The sequence below is a fragment of the Pan troglodytes genome, chromosome 1 (assembly GCF_028858775.2).
Source record: "Pan troglodytes isolate AG18354 chromosome 1, NHGRI_mPanTro3-v2.0_pri, whole genome shotgun sequence".
In the NCBI taxonomy this organism is placed as follows: Eukaryota; Metazoa; Chordata; class Mammalia; order Primates; family Hominidae; genus Pan; species Pan troglodytes.
This window is the reverse complement of record NC_072398.2, coordinates 151,703,802-151,721,905: the sequence shown is the minus strand read 5'-3', so window position 1 is coordinate 151,721,905 and position 18,104 is coordinate 151,703,802. Positions and strand designations below refer to the sequence as shown.

The window sequence follows — 18,104 nt, the reverse complement described above, 5'->3', positions numbered from 1 at the left end:
ATTAAAATTAGAATTAAAAATAGCAGCATAGAGAGGCAATTTTATTATATTTATAAAATTCCCTCTCTAGGTAGTATAAAAGTCAGTAGCCAGTGATATCTAAAAGCATGCACTTGTTTTGGCTTCCCTGTGAAACTATTTTTGATATAAGAGTTTGTCAGAAGAGATTAGTGGTGATTTATATTCTCTATTTCTAATTACTTTGCCCATTTCAGATCTCCTGAACAATTCTTGATAAAACTACAGTGAAAGTTTCACAAAACCTTCAATATCTATTTATTTCTTAAGGATCTTCAGTTAATTCGAAACCAAAGAACAATCTGATATCCTGTTTAAAAATAACAATGCATGTCATACTAATTATTTATCTGAACAACAGAGGGTTTCAAATAAACAAGCAATAAAAGCAACATGTTAGGGGATGATGCGAAGAGTAACAGCAATTTCATTTTTAACCAATTCTGCTGATGCTATAATTATTATTAGTTTTTGGAAATACTCCTTCATCAAAGAATGCCTACCGTGGCATTCTGGCAGAGCCCATGTAGAGTTGACGATAAGCATTGTAAAAAGTCCCTATGCTTGTTTTTCTCTGGGAAATCAAAAACAACAACAGCTACCAATATGGATTATGAATAAAAACAAACAATAGCTCGGACTAATTGTGTATGACCACTGTATTTTCTTTCATAGGCTCATTAATTCATCAGGAAACATGTATTGACAACTCTTTACATACCAGGTACAGTGCTCTAACTTAAAACTTTTCATGTTAGACCTTGGGTTATGACTTTACAGGCAACTAGGTACTTTTTTCTGAAAAAAATAACTATTTTTCTGGCATCTTCAACATGTGCCATTTATTGCTGTTTTTCCTGATGGTAACTTCACATAATGTTGCCTTATGTTGTACTTATCAATATTCTTAAAACATTTATTGACTCCATCTTGCTTATTACCAACTCATAAGCTTTCTGCATATTTTGCCATCATATTTTATTTCTGTATTGTCCAGAGCTTTACGCTTGAGATGCAGTCATCACAGTTTGGAAGCTTGTGAACATGTTGCACTCCACAATTTACAACTTCATGGAGAAACTCATTTTTCCACAGTGTTCTTATTTTGAAAATCTTCAAACCAACTGCAAAGTTGAAAAAATAGTATGATATAAGTATGCAGCTAGTCTCCAGCTAGGCCTACTAATTGTTAACATTGTGCCATTTTAAGTCTATTTATACATAGATACATTTTAGCTAAACCATTTTTTAATAAGTTGCATAAACCATGACTTTACTTTTGCATGAAGCTTTGAAAAATTACAACAAAAAAAGAGTAGGACATTTTCTACATAATCACAAAAACTCCATAATTATAAGTCTTGAAAATTAAATATTGATCAAACAGATTTATCTAATTTACAGTCCATTATAAAATGACCTCAGTAGTCCCGGTAATGTCCTTCACAGCTGTTTCATTGTTTTGGTGTTGAGCCAAAATTCAATTAAGGATCACATGCTATAAGTTAACTGTCATAACTCCTTACTCTCTTTTAATCTAAAATAGTGCCCTGCTTTAAAAAAGATTGTCTTAATGTATTAAAACTTAAAGAATCCAAGGCAGCTGCTTTTGTGATATAATTCGTACTTCTCTAATAATGCTGCATAGCTGGTGTTGGACCCTGGTCAATGTGTTTCACTAGAAGTCATGTATCATAAGTCTGATCTATGATTGGTAATGTTTGTTTGCTTGTTTTTTTTCTGTTGTAAAGGCATTTTATGCCCTTTGTAATTATTTTTAAACCCTATTTTAAGTAAATTTGATATAAATCTCTTTTTCTTTTTGACAATTTACTAATGGTTTGCAGAAGACATTGATGACTCTTCACTGTCTTGAAAATATAAACATCTTCATACATCTATTACTCTTTTTGCGCTGGGTAGATCAGTTACAATAATCTTCTTATTCCCCCACGATTCTGTGTAGAATAACTTGAATTCTTGGGCATGCAATTGTGAAATCATTTTTAACTTTTGACCGAATGTAATATCTATTAAATTTTCTACAATGATTCCATCAATCTGTTAAAATAAAGCTGGAATTAATTATTGAAAATCAGAAATATTGAACAGGAATGAAGTCTAACTCTACCTGTCGCATGATACAAAATGTTAGCATAGTTTCTAATATATTCTTTCCTGGGAACCAAATCTTAGTAACTAGCAAATCCAGGATGACTGTTTCTCCAATATCTTTAATAGATGTAGTAAAACGGTAACACAATTATATACTGTTTTCCTAAGTAATGCTCTTGAACTATAATGTATTTCCTAAGTTGTTGAACTCAAATATCTTTTCAAGAAGAGGACATAATTATTTAGCAGTTTTTCTTTCTTTCTTTCTTTCTTTCTTTCTTTCTTTCTTTCTTTCTTTCTTTCTTTTTCTTTCCTTCCTTCCTTCCTTCCTTCCTTCCTTCCTTCCTTCCTTCCTTCTTTTCTTTCTTTCTTTCTTCTCTCTCTCTGTCTCTCTCTTTCTCTCTAGAAATACAAGGAACTTCAGCTTTTTTTCCCTAGATTTTTTGTTTGTTTTACTTTTTTTCAAGGCAAGAAACTCATGGAGTGGTTATACACTCTTTTCCTAGGTCTATGCTCAAAGCTAGATGAAGGACAGGCACCGTGGCTCACACCTGTAATCTCAGAAGTTTGGGAGGCTGTGGTGGGTGGATCACCTGAGGTCAGGAGTTCTAGACCAGCCTAGCCAACATGGCGAAATCCCATCTCTACTAAAAATACAAAAATTAGCTGCACGTGGTGGTGCACGCCTGTGATCCCAGCTACTCAGGAGGCTGAGGCAGGAGAATCACTTGAACCCAGGAGGCAGAGGTTGCAATGAGCTGAGATCACACCCCTGCACTCCAGCTTGGGCAACAGAGCGAGACTCTGTCTCAAAAACAAAAAAGCTAGATGAGTGTACCAACATGGTCAGAAGCTCTTTCATGGTTTATTGCTTTGGCCAAAGCAATTACATTTTAGAAATAAAATACAATATTACAAATAAAATAACACAAATACAATGCAATATTTTTTTGTGAGCATTCTGTACTTTGCCTATACCCTCACCAGTACTAGGATAAATGTATTGAGAAGATTGCCAAAAATCCTTGTCCCTGAGAGGAGATTCTCTTTCTGTCAATGAAGATGATGAACTATTTTCATTTTCTAATTTGAGAAGACAGCCAAATGCCCTGCTGGGTTTAATCTTCTCTATTCCAGAGTATTATTTGGATTCTACAGGCTACATCGACAATTTATGTGCCTTCATTTGATTAGCAGATTATGAGGGTGGAATGTATAAATGCACTTCTTCAGCATTAAGATTGGGAGCACATTTTCTTTAAATAAGAATTGTACAAAATGATGACTGTAATAAATAATAATCATTGTATATTTCAAAATTGCCAAAAGAGTAGATTTTAAATGTTTTTATCATTTAAAAATGATAATTATATGAGGTGAATTTGTTAATTAGTTTGATTCAATCATTCCACAATGTAAACATGTATTGAAACATCACATTGTGCCACACAAACCTATGCAATTACTGTTTTTATTAAAAATAGTGTGTTTTTCTTTAAAAAAGAAGAGCGACACCACCTAGATTTAACAGTGCTCTACAGTGTAACAATTTTTTAAGAGATAGGGAATATCAATGAGAAATAGCACAATTCATCTAAATCAATGTGAGAGCCATCCTTTAATTTGATACCTCATCATTTTACATTTGTTGTTTTTAAATTAATAATTTCCCAAAGCGTTCATTTTGATCAAGCCTGTCATACTCTTCAAGTAATCAAGGTACAGTTAGCATTCAATTTCTATGCCAATTCACTATCTTGAAACAGAGTGACGAGTAAGACATATTTCAAACATACTCGGGTGATATCCAGAGTTGACAGAAGCAGAAACCTTATTTCCATTTTGTGTCTCTTGCATATCAATAATTTATAAATTATTGACCAAATGGCCTGCATGTCTTGGTTAAGACCTTTAATGAATGAAACAAAAAAAGAAACTAGGGTTTAATTAAAGAAAGGCAAATTTGCTTGGGATTCATCCTCTATCTCCAATATTAGTGTAAATAATAATAATAAAAAAAAACAGCTTCACGTGCCTTGTCTTGCAGGGCATGAAAGGTTCAAATAGAAAAGCAGCATGGTGATGGGGCTGACTGTTCCAGAATTGATGTGCCCATGCTCCGTGAGGAACGCAGCTCATCTGTACCAGCAAATGTGTTGGCTCCTGCCTGCAATTGTATCATTCAGGTGTGCATTGTAAAAACAATTCACGGATAAGCACAGGTAAGTGTTATTACTCATGTCCTATCCTGGTAAAACCATGTAGTGTAGACATGCTGTGAAAGTGCTCACTTTTGTCCAAGTGTTTTTCTTTGGAAATTTTTTAACTGGTCCCTGTTCTGTGTTAGATTCTCGACTTCTTTCGGCAGCACTTTGAAATGACATGTAAGAAGGGGTATTATAGTGTTCAGTGTAAATAAGAAATTCCTTTTTAGTTAAAGTTTTAGGATTCTCTATCTTATTACCTCTCTCAACTAAAAAGTAATACCTCGAGTTCCTGATTGTGCTGTTGGTTGACTTTCTAATGTGGTCTTTCCTTCTTTTTATATTTTCTTTCTTTCTAAACATAGTACAATATCTCTAGCTAAAAAAGAAATGGGTAAGTCACAAATCTGAAATATATTCCTCAGTCATGAACTTCACAGGTAACCAGTGTTCATTACAGAGGCTGAAGTTTTTAAATTTTAAGAACACTTTAAATCAATGCTTTTTGTGTGACACTGAGTAATTTGTGCTAGTTTTCCTCAGTCGTTTAATGACCCGTAAGTGAACTATTGCACAAAATAATGCAGTGTTCACTTATAATTTTCAAATAATTTTTTGCATGAATGTACTTTTAATTTAAACAGTATTATATAAATTAACATTCTGGAGTCTGAAACATTGTTCATTCCCTCTGTAATATCCTGGTTACAGACATTGAAATAATTTCACCTTTCTTAGATCAGCCTACTATAGCAATAACAGTGTCATTTGGTTTCTCTTTAAGGAAGCATACTGATAAATTTACAATATAGTTTGCAACTATGGCCCAACTACTAAGGATATTCTACTCCATGAAGCTTGTTAAGTTATTCAACGTAAGGCCAAGGGCATATTTTTAAATAAAATAAAATGAATGCTCTTAATTTATCAATTGTTCTGTCATTAGGGGTCTAAACTGTTGTATACTTTTTCTTGGATCATTAGGCAACCTTGTAATAAGGAGAAAAAAATGTAAATGTCTGGAACAATTTGTTCATAGCTATAAGCCTACAACCACGGTGTTAAAAGCTCCCTAGTGGCAAGGTAGTTTCAGAATTCCCATGTGATATATAGCATTGCAAACGAGGTACTATGAAAATTTCTACAGATGGCTGCTTAATGTGTAAATTAATCTGACTCAGTAAGGATCTTGCCAGTCACTGGCAGCTATAATTATAGATCAAAATAAGATCTTGCTCTACAAATTTGTTCAACCAGAGAACTGTAGCATATACACAAGTTTATTTAAATACTTTAATTATTTACTGCCAGGATTTGTGACACACGTGTGCTTCAACTTGCAAACACTAATAGGAATGATATAGCACCATGTTAGTAGCATAAAACAAACAAGGTAATTCAAAATATAGAGGAAAAACAACACAAAATAACAAAACCAAATATCCATCTCTAAGCACAATAGATTTTCAAAGCAAATTGATCAAATAATAGACATCAGTCAGAATGGGCATTTGGAAGGATCCAATTAAGTATGAAGCTGATACCTCTTTACAATCTTATAATCTTAAAATTAAAATTAAAATCTAAATTACCCCAATTAAGCCCTCATTAACTAGCTTAATTCAGAGGTCTACTTAAATTTCAAGGTAACAGCTGAAAGTTTATTTAAGACAAGCGTGTTTACACTTAATGAGATTCCTATGAATTTTTGGCTTTTTTGGAGAGTTTAGGAAAACGCCAACCTTGAAAGTCACATCTGTTCTGTTACTAGAACTAGAAAACAATCCCCTTCCTTCTATTAACTATGAGAAACAGAATTCTCTAGGAAAAATACACTGCAATTGACAAAGGATCCCCTTTTTCCCCCAAGGTAATCTTTAATATTGTCCTTACTCAATTGAAGTAAATCCTAATTTAAATAAACTAATCTGAAACTCCATTCAAAGAAAGGAAGAAGTGGTACCATAAGAGGAGATCTGCTATTACAATTTCAAAGCACTCCTTATTTTCTTTGAGGGTAATACTTAAAGATAACATTAACCAAGCTCTCTGCCTAATATTGAGGAATATGGCCTTCTCCTTTTCCATAGTGCCAGTCTGTCAATGGAGAGATGATTAAACTATATACATCTTTCTTCACCTTCATTAAGAAACTGTGTAGCATAATGTAGGGAACATAAGGCTGGAAGTCAAGACCTTGGTTTCTGCAAGAATAACTGATTGTCAGCAAAGCACTTAACCTCTATGAACCTCAGTTACTTCATCTATAAAATGAGAAGCTTGGGCCAGGAGACATCTAAGGTGTCTCTTTCAGTTCAGTATTTAATCATCCTATAAAACAGTGTGTATAGAAATGAAGAGAACTGACTGGTTCTCTAGCTAATCTTGACTCTTTAAACAAAGCTTCTCAGTGATATGGATGTTTCAAGGAAAAGAAGTTTGCCTTAATTTTTCACTTCACACAAAAAGCCCTACTTCTAGAAAGAAGAGGTATGTACCTCCATGATATATTCTAAGTTACTGGAAAATCCCTGTAACTCACTAAAGGCTCTGAAGTTGTCAGCTTTAGACACTTCTTCATGTTAGATGGCAGCATTTTTCAGTAGGCTTTGAACTTGATTTGCTGTTACTGGGTTTGTCAAACTGGGAGCATGAATGTTTAGCGATCTGATCAAGTTAAGGTTATTCACACTTAGTGCAAATGTGTTTTTTAAATCGTGTCTCAGGTCCCCATTCTGCAGTCAGTACAGAAGCATTTGGATGGAAAAGGGACTGAGCATTACCATTTTAGAAAAGATTCTTGAAAGACACCGCATTAAGGATAACTAAGTATTAGCAAACACCAGAAAAGCAAGGGCAGGAACTCTGTGTCTCAAGATATTCAGGGTACTCACAAAATATGATATCCCATTGGGAGGAAATGGGATTTCCTCTTTTCACTAAGAGAAAAACTTAATATTTTGCTGCTAATCTTATCGTGAGCTCCTAGTAGGGTTTGACTGTTCTACATTCCTTAGTCCTTTAATTAAAGCAAGACTGGAAAAGTGAAGCGCAACAAACATGAATGGTTTAGTAGCCAGAGCTTTTTCTTTTTTCTTTTTTTCTTAGAAAAACAATAAAGCAAAAGAAAAAAAATTATTTGATGATTGCTACCTAACATTTGTGTTTGGTGTTAGGAGGAAAATAGAGATTAGTGGAGAAAATAGCAAATCCCAGGTCTAAAAGGGGGCTGTGCATGTCCTCAGTTTCAACCAATGTTCCCGTATGATGGGGACTCATTATTGCCATTGATTGCCATGTCTTCTGAGTTCTCACAAGAAGTCTTCAATCTAGACTTTCATAAGCCATCCTCCATTTAAAAAAGAAAAATTGACAGCTATTTTTTTAAAAGTTTAAAATATTATGCAGGTTAAACAAAACACATTGGCAGGCTAGATTGACCCAAATCTACCAGTTTTCAGCTTTTGAACTAGAGCTCCATTAAACATATATGTAAGTATCAAACCCTAAAAAGCCAACACTCCTAATTGAATAAAAACAGCAATAACAACAACCAAACTCAATGCCCAAGTCAAAAACCTACCTGGGGACATACAGTAGGCTATCATCACCTGATTTCCTTGATGTTAGCCTGGTACTTAATCCACAGTGCCATGCTTTTACTGGTTAAGAATTTTTTTCCAATAATATGGACATGGAAGTATACCACCTACAGAATCAAAGATTACAGTCATTATTGTGACTAAAATAGCAGTCATATTATTAGAGACACTGACATACACTCAAAAAAATTAGATGTGGGTGTTTGAATATTTTGAAAAAGGATTATGCAGTGTATCTTCTCTATACTCTTTGCAGCTGATAAGTTATTAAATATGTTTGGAGGACAATATGTGGTTTCTTTCTAAAACAAGTAACAGTTTTTAATTTTTTCTTATTTTTTTCTTGTCAGCCATTTGCTGGGAAGTATCCAGTGTGTTCTTTCTTTTGCAGATTTCCACAAAAGGCACAACATTGAATTTGAATATTTCATTGTTTTTTAGCTGCTCTAAAGGTAAACCAAGAGAGGAAAGAAAATTCAAGTTAATTAAGGCATAATCCATTAATGGCATAAATACTGCCAACAAAAAAATAATAGTCAGTACTCTTAAAACACCTCTAGCCCAATTTTGTTGATTAAGTAGGGGATTCTACTCTTAGTTTTCATATTTTTGCATTTGTTTTATAGGATCTAAGCTAATACCATAGGGCAGTGGTAACCAAATTTTTTTTGTCTAATTCCCTATTACTTAAAAATAACACATAGTTAAAATTATATATGTAGTCGTATACACTATATAGACCATGTGTGTGTGTATATGTGTGTGTATACATATATATTTGTTTATTTATTAAACAATTATTTATATGGCACCTAGCAAATGTCAGAGACCAGAGACCCAGTGGTAAGCAAGACAGCTACTTCCTATTCTCTTCTAAATTTTATAACCTGGTGATTGATATAAACATTAAACAAAAAGCATTGAAAGAATTATTAAAAGTTTAATTGTGAAGAATGTTAATTAAAAAAAGAGTCTCTAATGGGGAGATTAACCATGGCCTGGTGTGGGTGGGGACTGAGAGTTTGGGTCTTGGAGGACAACTAAGAAAGTAGCATTTATGTTAGACTTGGAAGAAGGCATGAATGCTGGCCAGACCAAGAATTAGTGGAAGAGCATCCCTAGCAGCTAAAAATCAGAGTTGGCTTTTAAATACTTCTTCCCTAATGGGGCCTCATTCAGCTTTCTTTAAGGCCTGTCAACAATTTCACATTTTATTATGACTTTGGTAAATGATAGTACTATTGGCAAAGGCCTTAGGTCACACAGACTGGGTTCAATTTACTCACTGTGGAAACAAGCAGAGTAAATTCTTTTACTTCTAATTTTCTTATTTGCAAATAGAAGATATAAAACCTTGTTTCTTCTCTAAACTTTTTTGGAAATTAAATTAAGTAAAACATATTAAGCAAATGGCTCAAATTTGATATACGGTAGTTGTTAGTGTGTTATATTTTCTTTCCCCTTCATGATGAAAAACCCTGAAAAAAGATACATCTTAAGAATATTGCAGGTGGATGGAATTATGAAGTTGATTGAAGGGGTTTTATCCCCGTATAAAAGTGTTTGCTTGCAACCCTTTTCTTTGCCTTTTACTTACTCTTCAGGAAACAAATAATCCTGCTTCCAAAAAAACAAAAGCTGCCATTTGTTTAATGTAAGACATTGCACTGATAAACTTTAGTAAGATGTTTAGTTTGGTCTTTACAACCTTGGGTATGAGATATTCTCACTTCCGTTTTACAAAAGGAGAAACTGAGGTTACTAATGTTAAGCAATTTGCCCAAGGACAAATTCTTATCAAGTAGCCACTTGGGATTTAAACTTAGGTTGCATAACTCTAAAGGCCATGTTCTTAAAACTCTGGGGCATATTTTATGGAATAAATATTTTAATTATGTGTGCACATCATTTGAAATAACTTGAAAAAAAAACCTGTTAAGTATTACATTAGAATTTTATATTAGAAATATAAAAACGTTTATTTTTATGATACAAACATCAGAAAGTACAATTCAAAAAATATTTTCTTATCTCAGTATTAGTGTTTCCTCAAGGGAAGGGTGGGGTGAGCTGAGTTTCAACATTTTTGTTTGATTGTTCTTTTGGATTTAAAACAGAAAGATTTGAGAGCCATTGGCATGGAAAGACATAACAAAATTTAAAATATTTGATTAAAGTATTTTTCTTCTGATTGTCTCTCAATAGGAAATGATAGAAAATGAGAGAAGAGTTATATACATGAGAACGCTTATTTAAAAAGTGAGCAATTAGAATTGACATCTTTATCCAACAATAGAAAAATAATTGATTAGTACAGAATTAATTCATAAAAATGAATATCAATTAGCCATTTAAAATGATAGTCCCAAAGACACTGGCAAAGTAGACAATATTTTGGTATATGAAGACATTTGGAGGAAAGCAGGATATAAAACTACCTATTAAGATTTTAAGTTGGAATTGAGTCTAGACTCTTTTCCAACCTACAATATCCTGTTGCAGTGATCCCTATACTTATCACCATGGCTCCCCTTATATAAAGTCTGCCTTATCATATTTAAAAAAAGAAGAGAAAATATAACTATATAAAAATAGAAATATAATAAACAGACAACAAAATGATAACGGTTGTTCTCTTGGACTTATATATGGGCATTAACACTAGTTTTTATTTTCTATTCTTTTTAAAGTGGCCAAAGTGCTTTCAATTTTAAAACATTATTTAAATAAACAGCACACACCAAGTCATAGACATACAGAGCAATTATTTCTAAAATTGTTCAACAGTGGATTATTTCTCCATCAGTTCACCCTTTCTCCTTTTACATACAACTAGACAGTGATTATCATATTTTAATATATTTGTTTTTGTGTCTAGTTCATTTGCCAGCCTCCTGACTAATTAAAAACTGGGATTGTGTCTTATCCATCTTTATATATTCAGCGCTTAGCACAGCGGCCTACATTAACTAAGATTTCAGTGTACTTTGGTTTAATAAATGGATGAATCACTATATCTTAATACCATTTATTTCTCTAGTGTGGATACAAGGGCTTGGCAATAAAAATTAAGTTTTATTTGTAGTGGGGAATTAAGTTTACTGATTATTTGTAGAGGAAAATTAAGTTTACAAAATAACAGGTTTAAGCAATGACCATCAGTAGTGAAAAACACAAGAAAAGGCAAGGAAAGCAGACCTTATTTGCCTCTTGATGGAAATATACAACATCCTTAATGAAGCATTATTGCCTAAAGTTGAACCTGAAATAGAACACATCTCAAGATTCAACTAGTAGAAATATAAAAGATAGAAGAACATTAAACAACATCATAGAGATTCAATCATCAAAGTCCAGAACATGAGAACTCTAGGGGAGAAATGACCCAGTTTTGTCAACAAATAAATTGCAAAATAAAAAAAAAGAGAGAATGGAAATATATAGATTAAAAGAGGCCTACGAGGCAAATCAATCAAATGCAGACTGCAGCTGGTTTGAATCCTTATTCAAACAAACAAACAAACAAACAATATGAAAAAGGGACTTTTGAACTCTGACTGGTGTTTTGATTGTATTATAAAGTTAGTGTTAATTTTAACTGTGATAATTATATTATGGTCATTTTATTGGTGTGTTTGTGTCTTTTCGAGATGCATACAGGCATATTTATGGATGGTAATGAAATCTGGGTCTGTGAGAGAAGAAGGAGGGGTATCAATGAAAATGAAACCAGATGACTCATAAGTCCATAATTGCTAAACTCAGATGATGGATATGTGGTGATTTATTATACTATACTATACATTTATATATGTTTTAATTTTTTGTAATTCAAAAAATTCCTTAAAAAATAGGTTCAAAATAATTCAAAGCAAAACAAAACAAAGAAACTGGCTTAGCAAGGAGTCCCTGTTTTATTTATTCAATCAATTGCTTTTCTAATAACCTGGCCAGTAAAGCACTTCTTTTGTTTTGTCTAAGGTAGATCAATACATTTCCATCTTATGACTATAATTTTTTAAATATTTATTTTCCTTTCAACAGTTTTCGGGGTATAGGTGGTTTTGGTTATATGGATAAGTTCTTTAGGGGTGATTTTTGAGATTTAATGCACCTGTCACTGGAGCAGTAGTGTACACTGTATTCAATTTTTTATATATATATATACACACTATATATATTACTATATATACAATATATATTACTATATATACTATATATTACTATATGTACAATATATATTACTATATATACAATATATTACTATATATACAATATATTACTATATATACAATATATATTACTATATATACAATATACATATTACTATTGTACTATATATTACTATATATACAATATATATTACTATATATACTATATATAACTGTATATACAATATATATTACTATATATACACTATATATTACTATATATACACTATATATTACTATATATACACACTATATATGACTATATATACACACTATATATATTACTATATATACACAATATATATGACTATATATACACAATATATAACTATATATACACAATATATATTACTATATATACACAATATATATATTACTCTATATATACACAATATATATTACTATATATACACTATATATTACTATATATACACAATATATATTACTCTATATATACACTATATATATTACATACAGAATATATATATTACTATATATACTATATATTACTATATATACAATATGTATATTACTATATATACTATATATTACTATATATACAGTATATATATTACTATATATACAGTATATATATTACTATATATACAGTATATATATTACTATATATACAGTATATATATTACTATATATACAGTATATATATTACTATATATACAGTATATATATTACTATATATACAGTATATATATTACTATATATACAGTATATATATTACTATATATACAGTATATATATTACTATATATACAGCATATATATTACTATATATACAGCATATATATTACTATATATATATACACACACACTTTTATCCCACACCTCCCTTCCAACCTTTCCCCCATGTCCACAAAGTCCATTGTATCATTCTTATGACTTTGCATCCTCATAGCTTAGCTCCCACTTGTAAGTGAGAATATATGACATTTAGTATTCCATTCCTGAGTTACCTTACTTAGAATTATGGCCTCCAACTCTATCCAAATTGCTGCAAAAGGCATTACTGTGTTTCTTTTTATGGATGAGTAGTATTCCATGGTGTGTATATGCCACATTTTCTTTATCTACTCGTTGGCTGATGGGCATTTAGGTTGGTTCCATATCTTTGCAATTGCAAATTGTGCTGCTATAAACATGCATATGCATATGCATATGTCTTTTTCATATAATGACTTACTTTCCTTTGGATAGATACCCAGTAGTGGGATTGCTGGATATGATTTTTTTTTCAATGATTTAGTACTCCTAGGATGAATACAGCATATAAAGGCAAATGTATGCAAATGAATGGATAACTGTTAAAGAACCACTAGTCTTAATTTCACAAATCTCTTTTCTTGGGAGAGAACTAACATTTTGATTTCTTTGGTATTCAATTATTTGTTGTTCATCTGACTCTCTTAGGAATTCAAAAGACTGCCCAAAGTCTTCCTGCAGCAAAGCTATGTCTGGGGCACTATGTAGAGTTAATTAGGTAAGCCAAATAGAACACAGAGATTAGCATAAAGTATAGTTAACCATGTCTACCATAGGGTAATTGTATTTTCTTACCACTTATGAAGAAATGATTATGTAGTAAGTTAATGTTCCAATTTTACTATTATTTATAAAGAGCCACTATGTAAAAGACATTAAAAACTTCTGTAATGGTTGATCGTTACATGTCAACTTGGCTCCACCATGGTCCCCAAATAATGCAGTCAAACATTATTCTGGATGTATTTGTAAGGGTGTTTTTTGATGAGATTGACTTTTCAATCTGTGAATTTTGAGTAAGGCAGATTTTACCTCCATAGTGTGAGTGGACCTCATTCAATCAGTTGAAGACCTAAATAGAACAAAAAACTGAGCGCCACCAAGCAAGAGTAAATTCTGTTACAGGCAGCCTTTGATCTTGAATGGTAACATGGGCTTTTTTCCGGGAATTTCAGTCTGCCAGCCTACTCTGCAGATTTTTGGACTTGCCAGACTCCATAGTCTTGTGAGGCAATTCCATAAAATAACTCTTTTCATACACGCACACACACACACACACATACACACACTCTCTCTAAAGGCTAGGTTTCTCTGGAGAACCCTAATACAGCCTCAGACAGAAGTTTAGATATAATAAAAGTTTCAGTTTAGCACTAAACAGAATACCTATTAACAATAGAATTTAGTAAGAATATTAGTGGTAGTCTGTAGCAGCTACATATAACGGAGGTCCCACCTTCCCTTTAAATAGCCTTACTTCTCAAACTCATCTGAAATGTTGTAGTGTCTTTTGGCTATGTAGTGTATAGATTTTCTCGTTCAATTATTTTTCTGAATTATCCTCTTTTAGAAGCAAATCCCAACTTTTTCTCATTATAAATTGTTACATATTTAAATTTTTATTTACTCTTAAAATACGCAATATTAAAGATTGCGGCAGGTAAGACACAAAGATAGCTCACAAATGTATACTTTTTAATGGGTTACAGTTTTGGAGTCGTTCTATGCAATTTATTTAGGGAATATAAAGGCTATTTTAGTCAGTTTGGGCTGCTATCACAAAATGCCATTCACTGAGTGTCTTAAATAACTAATATTTATTTCTCACAGTTCTGGAGCCTGGGGATTCCAAGATCAAGGTGCTGACAGATTGGGTGTCAGTGAGGGCTCTTTCTGGTTTGTAAATGGCCTTCTTGTTAAGGCCTCACATGGCTCCTTGGTGTTTTAACAGAGGAAAAGAGAGAGAGAGAGGGGCAGACAGACACACAGAGAGAGGTAAGGAGAGGGAGAGAGAAGGAGAGTTCTCCTGTTTCTTCCTCTTTTTATAAGGGCATTGATACTATCACGAGGACTCCACACTCATACCTAATCTAGTTACCTCCCAAAACCTTATGTGCTCTTGTTGCCGGGGCTGGAGTGCAATGGTGCTATGTTGGCTCACCGCGACCTCTGCCTCCCGGGTTCAAGCGATTCTCCTGCCTCACCCTTCCCAGTAGCTGGGATTACAGGCATATGCCATCACGCTCGGCTAATATTATTATTATTTTTTTTATTTTTATTTTATTTTATTATTATTATACTTTAAGTTTTAGGGTACATGTGCACAGTGTGCAGGTTAGTTACATATGTATACATGTGCCATGCTTGTGTGCTGCACCCATTAACTCGTCATTTAGCGTTAGGTATACTAATATTATATTTTAATAGAGACGGGGTTTCTCCATGTTAGTGAGGCTGGTCTCGAACTCCGGACCTCAGGTGATCCACCCACCTCGGCCTCCCAAAGTGCTGGGATTACAGGCATGAGCCAGCGCCTGGCAGAATACTTAATTTTTAAACACTTTATGAGTGCTTCAATGTATAAAATTTGGAAAGACAACAAACATCCAGTCCACAGCAAAGGCAAACAAAAATTATAGACAACCAAGATAGATCAATGACTCAACTTCATCTTTTATGTATACATTCATCATCCTAATTCCTTTTCTCATAAAACAAAAGTATTATATCATTTATTTTCCGATGTTCACACTCACTCTGGATTTTTGTTGCTATTAATGTGGTCTGACTTCACTGGTATATTCCCATATGGAAGACAGTTCCTCCTATTATTTAAACAAAAGAAAAGAAAACAGAACAAAGTACAAAGAATGTGAAAAAGTTTTCCTGAGTATAATTGTTTATTAAGATTTGACAAACAAGGATGAAGAGGAGACCAAAAAAAATGTTTTTCCATAGGCCAGGGCAAAATTCTATTTATATTTCAAGCAGGACATTACCCTACAATGAATTTACTACCGCTTCAGTATGTCACCTCTATCTCATTTTGCCAAATCATCTATGTTGTTTTCTGTCCATCTTTTTTATCTCTTCCCTTTTCTTATAAGAAAAGCTCTGTCCTCATGTTATGCTGCCTGGGCTCTTCTCAGCACCCCGATCTTAGGGTCTTTGAGCTTATTCAATTATTTCTCGCTAAAAATGAGTTGCTGTTACAAGCAGAAATGTGGTGCAAACTGTTAAATGTAAAATCAAATAGAATTAACCAAAATAAGAAATAATTTAGTTAATTAAAAATAAATAATTATAATTTAATTAATTAGAACTAATTATGTAGAAATAGATATATATTAATAATCATAATAAAGTATAGACAACTTATTTTTTAAGTTAATATAAATGAATTTTTAAAATCCTATTATACACTCTTTATAAGAGATACATGTAAAGTATAAATACAAAGAAAAATTTTAAAAGGTTGTATAAAAGTTATATCAGTGCAATATTAAACAAAAAAGATGTTGGTTTATCAGTATCAGATATTTAGAATATAAGGCAAAAAAAAAAAAAATCCTAAGGAAAAGTAAGGTCACTGGACAATGACTTCAAATATAGTGGAAAAAAAGAAACAGAGAATTTGATGAATATACCATTAAAGTGCACACAATTAAAAGCATTTTTGTAATTAATAGATCAAGTAGTCAAATTTAATAGAGATAAAGATTTAAACAAAGCAACCAATAAACAAAATCTAGCAGATATACATAGAGAACTCTGCACTGAAGATTTTAATAGTATATGTTTTCTCAGATGTACACATAAAACATTGATTAAAATTTACTAAATTCCCAGTCTCAAATTATTGGTATTAGACCATAAGTTATCATGTCCTATGGGTCTGGGAAGACCCTATAGTGTCAGAAATGAGAAAGATGTTTTAAATAATGCATTTGGAAATAGAATAAATGGGTAAATGAAGCTTACTACCTTCAATCAGTATTTCACTTACTGATATATTTTCACTTCATCCCTTTATGCTGCCCTTTGCGCGTGGTGGTATGAATATGCGACTTTAGTCCTCTAATGTTTAGATCACTATACTAGTATCAGGTAATTATATATAGTTTCATTGGAAAGTACTCAGGGTAAAATGTTTCATTTTGATGCAAAAATTCATTTTGTTTAGTCGCTCCGTTAGTAGTTGGGATTGATCAGAAGGAAAACATATAGCATGGGTTGGTTGAGGCTAATAACTTTAGCTCTGTTTTATGTTTCGATCTTTCACTCTACTACAGGTTACTACCTTTATTTCCTAAATTTAAACTGCCCAAAGAATATTTATCTTCCCCCCACAAACTTGTTCATCCTCTTCTTTTTGGTCCCCCTCTGTCAGTGAGTGGAATTGCATATACCCGGAAAAATGCATTCTGAGTCAGAAACTGCAGACAGACTCTATCCTCCCTTTCAATCTTCACCACCGATCTTTACAGTTTGGACTTAATCTCTCATCATTTCTCATCTTGGTTTTGCATCAGCAGGCTAACAATTCTTCTTGCTTCTAGTATTGTTCTCTTCTAATCCTTTATGGTACAACCAAAAGAGTCTTTCAGAAACACAAATCAAATTATAGCACGTTCTTATTTTATAGATTCCCATTGCCTATGAGATATATTCTAAACTTATTTGTGCACCATATAAGGTCTTTCAACAGCTTGCCCTTTCTCAGTTTTCTATCCTCAAATCTTCCCTTTTCTCTCATACTCATCAAGTCACCCTATCAAACTATGCCTTTCTTTGTAACTTCCATGATGCAAAATGCCTTCTCTTGACTCCTTCTTGCTCAGAGAGCTCCCTATGCTTACAAAATTTTTATTCTTTTTTTTCCCATTTAACTTCACTAATTTCTACATCATGACTCAGCTCAACATCATCTCCATGAAGGAATGTGTTTGCAATTACTACTAGTTCATGTGCTTTGCCATATGACCATAATTCCATTGTAATTATCATCCCTGCATAGACTATTTTCCCATGCATATGACAACCTTTAGATTGCAAGCTGTTTGAGAATAAAGAAAGAATTAGTCATTTGTGTCTCCTTGGTGCTCATTATTGCTCAACATATATGACTCACACGTCTCATAGGAAATGTGTAGCTGAAGTAGAACCGAAAGGCATGAAGGG

The 18,104-nt window shown here is 32.6% G+C and overlaps 1 long non-coding RNA gene across 1 annotated transcript; it reads right to left on the bottom strand.

Moving 5' to 3' along the window:
• Window positions 1-660: 660 nt before the first annotated feature.
• LOC107973938 (uncharacterized) lies at window positions 661-17,955 on the bottom strand. The gene is made up of 4 exons (XR_010153455.1): window positions 16,930-17,955; window positions 15,680-15,748; window positions 7,921-8,046; window positions 661-1,142 (listed from the first exon to the last, which is right to left on the bottom strand). It is a non-coding gene; the product is annotated as an uncharacterized LOC107973938 (long non-coding RNA).
• Window positions 17,956-18,104: the final 149 nt, after the last annotated feature.